Source organism: Triticum urartu, chromosome 3A (assembly GCF_056163025.1).
Source record: "Triticum urartu cultivar PI428250 chromosome 3A, HENAU_Tu73, whole genome shotgun sequence".
NCBI lineage: Eukaryota > Viridiplantae > Streptophyta > Magnoliopsida > Poales > Poaceae > Triticum > Triticum urartu.
This window is the reverse complement of record NC_141875.1, coordinates 14,389,567-14,398,340: the sequence shown is the minus strand read 5'-3', so window position 1 is coordinate 14,398,340 and position 8,774 is coordinate 14,389,567. Positions and strand designations below refer to the sequence as shown.

Sequence of the window (8,774 nt, the reverse complement as noted above, 5' to 3'; positions counted from 1 at the left end):
ACCGGTCCGTTTCCTTGAGAAAAAAGAGCAATACCAGGCCATGACGGTTTTGGACAACGCTACGGTTCAGAGAAGAAGTTAGACTGCAGTTAAAAAAGAGAAGAAGTTAGACTGTATGTTGATTCCATCTGGATGAAATTAACAAATTATATTCATATTTTTTCAAGTAAATATGATTTAGTTTTTGGAGTCACATATTATGTATATAGTTTTTTATTACAAGTGCAAAGCTTTATGTTCGCAATCTATCACACCACATTTCTTGACCAATAAGAATTGAACTATTCAAGTACGTGAGATGTGCATGATATGTGATCCATGGTGCACTTTCTTTTTTGCATATAACTTATATTGTCCGTGTATTACCAAAATGAAAGGTCTGGATGCTCCTTTATTTAGGCCGGTAGCGTTGTTATCACACACTAGTATTTTAACCCAAAATGTCTTGGGGATTGAGTCCGGATTGCATTTCTTTTTATTAAAAATTAAAATATACATTGTCCAAGAAAAAAACAAAGGCCATAGGGCTTCGTGAAGTTTTTGCACATGTTTGCATCTTGTCGATCGATGACGTTTTCCATGACGGACTAGGGAAAATCGTCATCGACTATGACGGATATCTAGAACGTCACCGGAAATCCGTCACAGATTAACAGGTTTCTTGTAGTGAGAAAGAAGAGGATCCCAATCATGATCTATAGAAACAAGAGCACAAGGGTTATTAAGTTAAGAAGAATTTGTTTTAAGCACACAGCTATACATTTTCAACAAGGATTTAAGTTAGTTAAATACATTAAAGTGTTTTGCCATACCGGAACAAAAACCAGTGATTCAATGACATGCACAAATATCAGTTGAAATGTGGGCAGCTGGTGGCGTGCATGGTGTTGAAGCTGCACTAAAAATTCCAGGGAAACATGCATTATTTATTATCCATTCATGAAAGTAGTTTCTGCAACCTACAGCAAGAAACACAAACCTGTGAACCTAAGCATGCGGGACTGTGTTTCCCTCAGGGTAAATGAAACAGACATGGTGGTTGTGAAGAATACAAAGAGTGACATTAGAAGGACACCACATTTTGTCACAAAGTAATCTGCAAACAGCAAATGTACAAGACATCAGAATTCAATAGACATAAATGAGAAAGGAATCTTGTGAGACATGTAAAGCAATAAAAGGGCTATTGCAAAAATTGTAAATATTGTGGCTCCACATTTTCTAATCACATTATGTTGCAAGATTAGCAGTCCAAATCTCATCAGGTACAAAACATTCATGCCACTAATACACCGTAAAGACAGACACAATGTGTAGTCAGGTCAATTTTGAGAGAACATGTTAAGAAAACAATATACAGACCTCCGAATCTTGTAGGACCTGTTGGCGGTTCGTGCCCATAACTAAGATCATAAAGTTCCTTTGTCTGAAAGTTATATAGATAACCTGCATATTATACCAAGGGGGAAACCTATCTATCAAAATGGGTTGTCTTAAAGAACAAATAAAGATAGACTGCTAACATCTGACATTTGACATGCTTCCAAGCAAGTCCTTTGTGTTTATCAAGGACTAAGTTAGCAAACATTACATAGAGGAACTATGACAGTTTTAAGACCAGCATAAGCAGTCATAACAGAAGCGTACCCTGACCAGGAGAATTCACTAAGCTGTTTGTAAGTATAGTATCATAACCAACAATGTTGTTTATCAAAAGCTACTGCCACCTGAAAAGAAAAAGGGGGAAATGAGATGTAAATATCCGCTTGCAGTTCACTTCATCTTAAATAAATGTGTTACCCGAAATTTGTGTCCTACCAAAACAATTGTCAAGGTTATCAGATGATCAACGATATTATTGTCATACATGCAAGTTGTGTATTAAGCATAAAAAATACTAACCCTGCATACGGGGGGTAAAGTGCTTAATAATTACCTGTTCCCAAAGCAAGGATTTCGAGCAGAAATCGTGATGTTTATAGTTCGTACACCATGACTATTTTTGGCTACTTCAGAAAGCAAGAAATATCCCTGCAGGAAACAAACACTACTAGGAAAAGGGCTACTAATGGCGCACCAGTTTTGCCTACTAATGGCGCACTACTGGTGCGCCATTAGTATCACGTCACTAGTATTTCTTACTAATGGTGCACCACGCAGTGCGCCATTAGTATAGAACACCATGCGCCATTAGTATCTGGCATACTAATGGCGCACTGTTGGGTGATGCGCCATTAGTATGAATATTAGGTTTTTTTACTTTTTAGAATTTTGCACAGGTTACAAAATATATTATTGGACAGAATATAGACAGCACCCCACAGCAAGAGCAGATTCATCGAATACAATAGAAGATTAGTCTCCGAATACAATTCATCATATTAGTCTCCGAATTCAAAAGACCAAACAAAGATAGAACATTACAAGTCTCGAGACCGCGAGTAGCGAGTTTGTCGGAAGTAATACTAATCCTAACAAGTCCTACTAATCATCATCATACAACTTCTACTCGTTATTAATAACAAGTCATACGATCATCATCTTGATAGTCATCGAACCAACCCTACTTAATTGTTCTTAGCACATGATCATCAGTATTAGGCAGGACCTAAATACCCTATTTAAGGTAAAATAGCATAAAACAATATAGACCCTGACTCTCCATTATGGAGAATGGAGAACATCTTGTCTCCAATTCTTACGCTTCGCCTCCTTTTGCTTCCAAGAACCTCCTTACGACTGTCCATACATTTTTTCCATCCTTTGATTTTCATGTCTCCACTTCTTTTAGAAATCTCGTATGGACAATTGAGATTCGTATGATGACCTGGCTGTATGTTCAAAACATTAAGACTACCTTTCTTATACATCAAATGAGGCACAAAATTCTCTGGGATTATCTGTTGAAAAACATAGTAATAACTTCATAGTTAGTAATGATGTACTAGTTTTAGAAGTATGCAAAAGATGCACGGATGTCGTAATAGTAAAAATCTTATCAGGGTATCTCCATGGTAGTTACCGTAGTTGAACACATGCACTAGTGGCACGGATTTACCATAATGTTGAGGAGTTTGATTGTGGATATTGTAATTCTCAATGTCAGTACAAAATCTGACCAGATGATTTTTCTCCTTGTAAGTTGTTAATTCAGAGCCATCAGTGTAGTGGGTTTTGTCTACCATCTCCCGCACATTCTTTGAACAATAAAAATAAGTTGTCAATGGAAATAAGCTGTCAACTATTTTGAAATAAACAATATAAATTAGCTAATAACTATGTTTGAGAAGCTCACATAGCGGTAGAACTGGAGGCGTATCAACAAGGACCCAAATGTCCATATTGTCTTGGTCGATGTCAGGATTACCAAGATCCATGATGATAAGCATACCCTCATCAAAACCATACATCTTGCAAAATGCTTCCCAATTTTTGCAACCAAAATGGGTTACGCTCTCAGAATTATATAGATTTACTTCAAAGTCCACATCGTGATGAGTCCTTAGGTGAATTTTCTTTGTTTCAGAAATTTCATGGTCTTCAAAATCCATCCTCTCCAAGACATAGCGTCTTGCATGGCATGGGATAAGCTATACTCGGATTGTAAAAGATGAAAATTACACGTTGAAATAGTTGAAGTCATGCTTAATTATGAAAATAACACTTGTCATCGTTGTGTACCGTTTCAACTTCGAAGGTCTCCTCGAGCTTAATGCTGAAGCGCCGATCATCGTCCAGGTGAGGCATGTCGCACATACCTCGATCGTCGTGGCACTAGTAGCACTCCCCCGGGAGACTCTCGTCGTCCGATGATGATGACGACATATCCTACGTTCATAATTCAAAACTACATCATTTAGGGTTTGTCGACACCGAGGCATCCTAAAAACTAAGCTTTTATCATTTAGGGTTTGTCGACGCCGAGGCACCCTAAAAGCCTAAGCTTTCATCATTTAGGTTCTTATCGACACCGAGGCACCCTAAAAGCCAAGGTTTTATCATTTAGGGTTTGTTGACGTCGAGGCACCCTAAAAGCCTAAGCTTTCATCATTTAGGTTTTGTCGACGCCGAGGCACCCTAAAAGCCTAAGCGTACATCATTTAGGTTCTCGTCGACACCGAGTCACCCTATAGAAGCCAAGTTAAGTTTTCATCATTTAGGGTTTATCGATGCCGAGGCACCCTCGGTTGGGCCTAATCACTTGGCACTAATCACTTGGCTCTATTGCCACCTATGTTGGGTTTATCATCTAGGGTTTATCGATGCTAAGGAGAATTCTAAGTTGGGCCTAATCACTTGGCTCTATTGCCACCTATGGTTTAATGCAGTAAGAATGGCGGGGTAGTTGATCCTACTTAACTAAGTACTAAGATACCCCGGCCCATGCATTAGTCGCAAGTACCCCATATGTCCTATTTTTAGCAAAGTCATGCTAAAATTCACGGAAAATTTCGGCATGACCTTTGCTGAAAATAGGACATATGGAGTACCCGAATTTGCCGGAACAAAAGTTAATCGACATTCCGGCAAACTCAAGGGCCTCTCGGGGTACCTGCAAATTCATCACGACACAATGGTCGGAGACAAAACCCAGCAAACTAGCAAGATGATCATCATCTTTGCAAGTCATTACTTGTCAAATACAGAAGAAGGAACAATTTATTTGTGACATAGTTGGCCCATACAGAAGAAGCAACACCCTGCACTAGCCTAAAAACAAGTGAAGTTTCACCCATATAAGAACAACTTTATAAAATCAGAGAAGTTGCTATGTTTTCTCTACTGCTAGGAAAAACATCACTCATTGGAAATGAAAATCTCAGTACCAGCATTTTCAACTTTGAAATGAAATACAGTAGTAGTATTAGTAGTATATGGAGTAGTATCTTGTCTAGTAGTAGTATTAGTTGTATATGGAGTACCAAGTTTTGCCTCAGAGACCGCAAAAGCTATGTTTTTTCTCAATTCAGATAGCTAAGTGGAAAACCACATCAAGTTCTGTTTTAATACTCTATTTCTCAATGCATGCAATTGGTTTCATACCTTTGTGTCCTGTACAGACCTATTTAACCCTAGGCACTTTGCATATACAAGCTATATAGTCTGAAATCAAATGCATACAGCTGAGATAAGCATCGACCATAGCACTCCACAGCCATGAACTTGTACAGACGGGGAGAGAGGCGAGATAAGTGGTCACCTTGGTGACAGGGGAACCAAATCCAAACAAGTCGAACCCACAGCAGCAGCTTCTCTGTATCCAAGTTGAACCAAGTCCTTCCTTCACACAACACAATAGCACAATACAGCTATAGATGAGAACGCGTCAGAGATTGAAGGAGATGAAGAAGAAAATCAGCAAGAGACAACCGGAAAAGGGATTCGTACCCTGTTCTCCTGCTGGACGGCGGGGAGGTCGCGGGCCTCCTCTCCTGCTGGACGTGGGGCCTCCTCTCCTGGTGGACGTGGGGCGGCTCCGAGGTTTCTAGGGTTTCGAGGGGGAGGCGGGGGGAGGGGGGAGGCGGCGCTCAAGGGGGAGGGAGGGGAGAGGGAGGCGGCGGGGGCGCGTGGGCGGCTGCGGCGCAGTGGGTCGGGGCAGCGGCGGCGGCGCGGTGGAGGGAGGGACGAGGGAGGGAGCGTTGCGGTGGAGGGAGAGGGACGAATCGAGGTAGTCTGGCGAGAGGGAGGAGGGAAGGAGCGGCGCGGTGGTGTATGGATGGGGGAAGATTACTAATGGCGCACCCCCAGGCGGTGCGCCATTAGAATGTTTTTTTTCATAGCAATGGCGCACCAGCGCGACAGTGCGCCATAAGTATTCTTTTTTTTAGATAGCAATGGCGCACCAGCCACCCGTGCGCCATAAGAATTTTTTTTATTATTTTTTTTAAAAATGAATATGAATATGAATATAAAACAGTAATATTTTTTTATAAAAACAGTAATAATTGTTGTTTAACAACAATTGTAGTCTACACTTTTTTATTATTATTATTTTAAAAATGAATATGAATATGACATAGTAATATTTTTTTATAAAAACAGTAATAATTTTTTAAAAATTATCATCAAATTTGTTATTTGAAAATATCATCGGCGGCGGCGGTGGAGCGGGGGAGGGTGCGGGGGGTGCTCGTCGGCGGCGGTGGAACTACATATGTACGTGGCGACCGAGAAGCACCGCATATACCCTCTCCCAGCTGTGAGGGTCAACCTGGAACATGATCCCTTGGATCTGTTGGTGAAGGCCTTTGAGATGAGCGGGCGGTTATGCCTCGCCGTAAAAGTGCTCGGCTTCCCTCCGACTCTTCAGTTATGGGTTATGTCTCTGCCACCGCAGGACCAGTGGGCCGACAGTGACGACAAAAAGTTGTGCTGGGATTTGCACTACATCTTCACCGCATACTATACCAACAATAATGTATTGACTCACATTTGGTTTGACAATGGCGAGAAGACGTTGTGCGTCAGGCAAGGGGATGTCTTGTTCAAGCATGGCACGAGAGGACGCTCGCCGGAGCCGTCTCGATATTCTTATTGTCCAGAATGTGACCAGCGACTCAAGCTGCCGCCAACACCGTCGAACTACATATGGAACATTTTGGGGGGCTATCGCCCCAGCTTGCAAAGTAATATATATATATATATATATATATATATATATATATATATATATATATATATATATATATATATATATATATGCTAATAGCGCACCGTGGCAGAGTGCGCCATTACTAGTCGCCATTAGTAGTTTTGCAAAAAACAGAATAAAAAAATACAGTAGTGGCGCACTCCATGGCTGGTGCACCATTACTGGTTAGAACTATTAATGGCGCACTTTGCCAGGATGCGCCATTAGTATGTTTGTAAAAATGAAAAAAAATTGTTACTTGTGGCCCACCTTGTGCCCGGTGCGCCATTAGTGTCTTCCACACTAATGGCGCATCGCCACATGGTGCGCCATTAGTATATAGTAGTTGCGCACCACTTCTCTATGCGCCATTAGTGTCAATTTCATCTATAGCTCTTTTCCTAGTAGTGAAAGTAAGACATAAGAAAGCTCTTACAATGAATACTATCCAAACTACAAAGCCAGCACATCCAAACAATCATTGAAGGTTTCTTTTTGAAAGTACAATCAATCAATCATTGAAGTTAATGGTAATGCCATAATGGGCCTCCAACCCATGAATGACTCCATGGAGTTATATTAATAAGAAGAGAAGAACGCACTGGAGCTCTCTAAACTGTTGTAATCCTCCCACTTTCTTCCCCGAATACTTAGTTTACATTCTGTGCACCTAAGCTTGCTTCGTTTTGCTCCATAACTGCCATCTGCAGTTAATTAACATATCTGATTGGCATGGCTTCCAATGAGCCTAGTTTGTGGCATCTCTTGGTATGATGTGGCTACACACAGGGGTCTATGCAGACAAGTCATGACACTAAATTTACAACTGTAATAAATTTAAGATTTCTAATTGAATACAGCTGGGCCATCTCCCAAGTATAAGCACATCAAGCAAGCGACCAGTCAGCACAGCGACACGAAACTCTACCTCGCCGCACAGCATGGGGGTCTCAACACCGTGCACCAGATCATCGCCAAAATGAACATGCAGATGAATAGCACCGGGCAGGAGTTCGACAGCGTGGTCGCGGAGAGCCATGTCAGTGTGGCACCATGATCAACTAGCCCAATGAAGTGGAGGAGACAGTGCGACTCATCATCGCCAGAGGTTTACATGTGAGCATTCTTTTTGCTATCCCCATGTATTCCACGCAATTACTTCTCTTCCTAAACTACAGTAGTGTCTTATCCACAACAGAACCATCTTTGCCACTGTGATGTCTGTCTCAAGAAAGAAGGCATATCCCTCCTGTCGTTCCATGCCAGCACCCAGATCACATAGACCGTTAGCAAATCATATTTGTGTGTGTCAGAGTTAGTTTTATGAGAGACATTTTGGACCTATGAAAACGAACGCAAATGTATGAAGCACAGAATATCAATTGAAAGTTTTGAGAGGTAGGTGGGAAAGCCACACAACTTTAAGGAGATCCGATGCCTTTTTCTCTATTAAGAACGAACTGCAAACCCAGTCGTTCTCAGTAAAAGTTGCAGCTAGGAAGTTCAATAAGTCGTCAGACACCACAGTGCACTGATAAAATGACTAGATGATACCAATAAGCCAAGAAACTTACCTTCTCCACGCCATATAAATAGGTAGGCTCAAACGATTTGCTTCTTTTCTCAAACCACTTCACTGTAACAAACAACATAACCTAGTGCGAGGTGGATTCCGACAGATTTAATTCAGGTGGAGGTGAGTGCGGGTTGATTAAAGAAAACCGTAAAGGGGGGGGGGGGGGGGGGGGGGTTCTGCAGAAGTGCGTGCGCTGACCGGTCCAGCCACCTGGCTGCCAATTGTCGAGCTGTGATTGGCCTGGGACTAAATCATCACATGAGGTGCAAATTGGGGTATGGTGGAGTCAAGTTTTGCAAGTTTAGGACTAAATCATCACATTTTGTGCAAGTTAGGGTAACTGGGGTGCTATTACCTCAGAATTTTGGGTCATGTTTCTGTCAATGTTGTACACACCATGTTTCTTAGTTTCCGTTTGCAAATAGATGCTTCGGCCTCAATGGCTTTGCATCTATTTAAAAAGAAATTGATTGCTGCCGATAGGTTTTGATCTTTTTTCAAAATAAAATGTTTGTGACAAATATTCAATTAAAAAAATGTTACCATGCAGAAAAGTAAAAGTTCTAG

At 41.2% G+C, this 8,774-nt stretch overlaps 1 long non-coding RNA gene across 1 annotated transcript; it reads right to left on the bottom strand.

Annotated features, from left to right (window-relative positions):
• Positions 1 to 669: 669 nt before the first annotated feature.
• On the bottom strand, positions 670 to 1,103 carry LOC125546498 (uncharacterized). Its single transcript, XR_015599511.1, has 3 exons — positions 980 to 1,103; positions 813 to 898; positions 670 to 695 (listed from the first exon to the last, which is right to left on the bottom strand). It is a non-coding gene; the product is annotated as an uncharacterized LOC125546498 (long non-coding RNA).
• Positions 1,104 to 8,774: the final 7,671 nt, after the last annotated feature.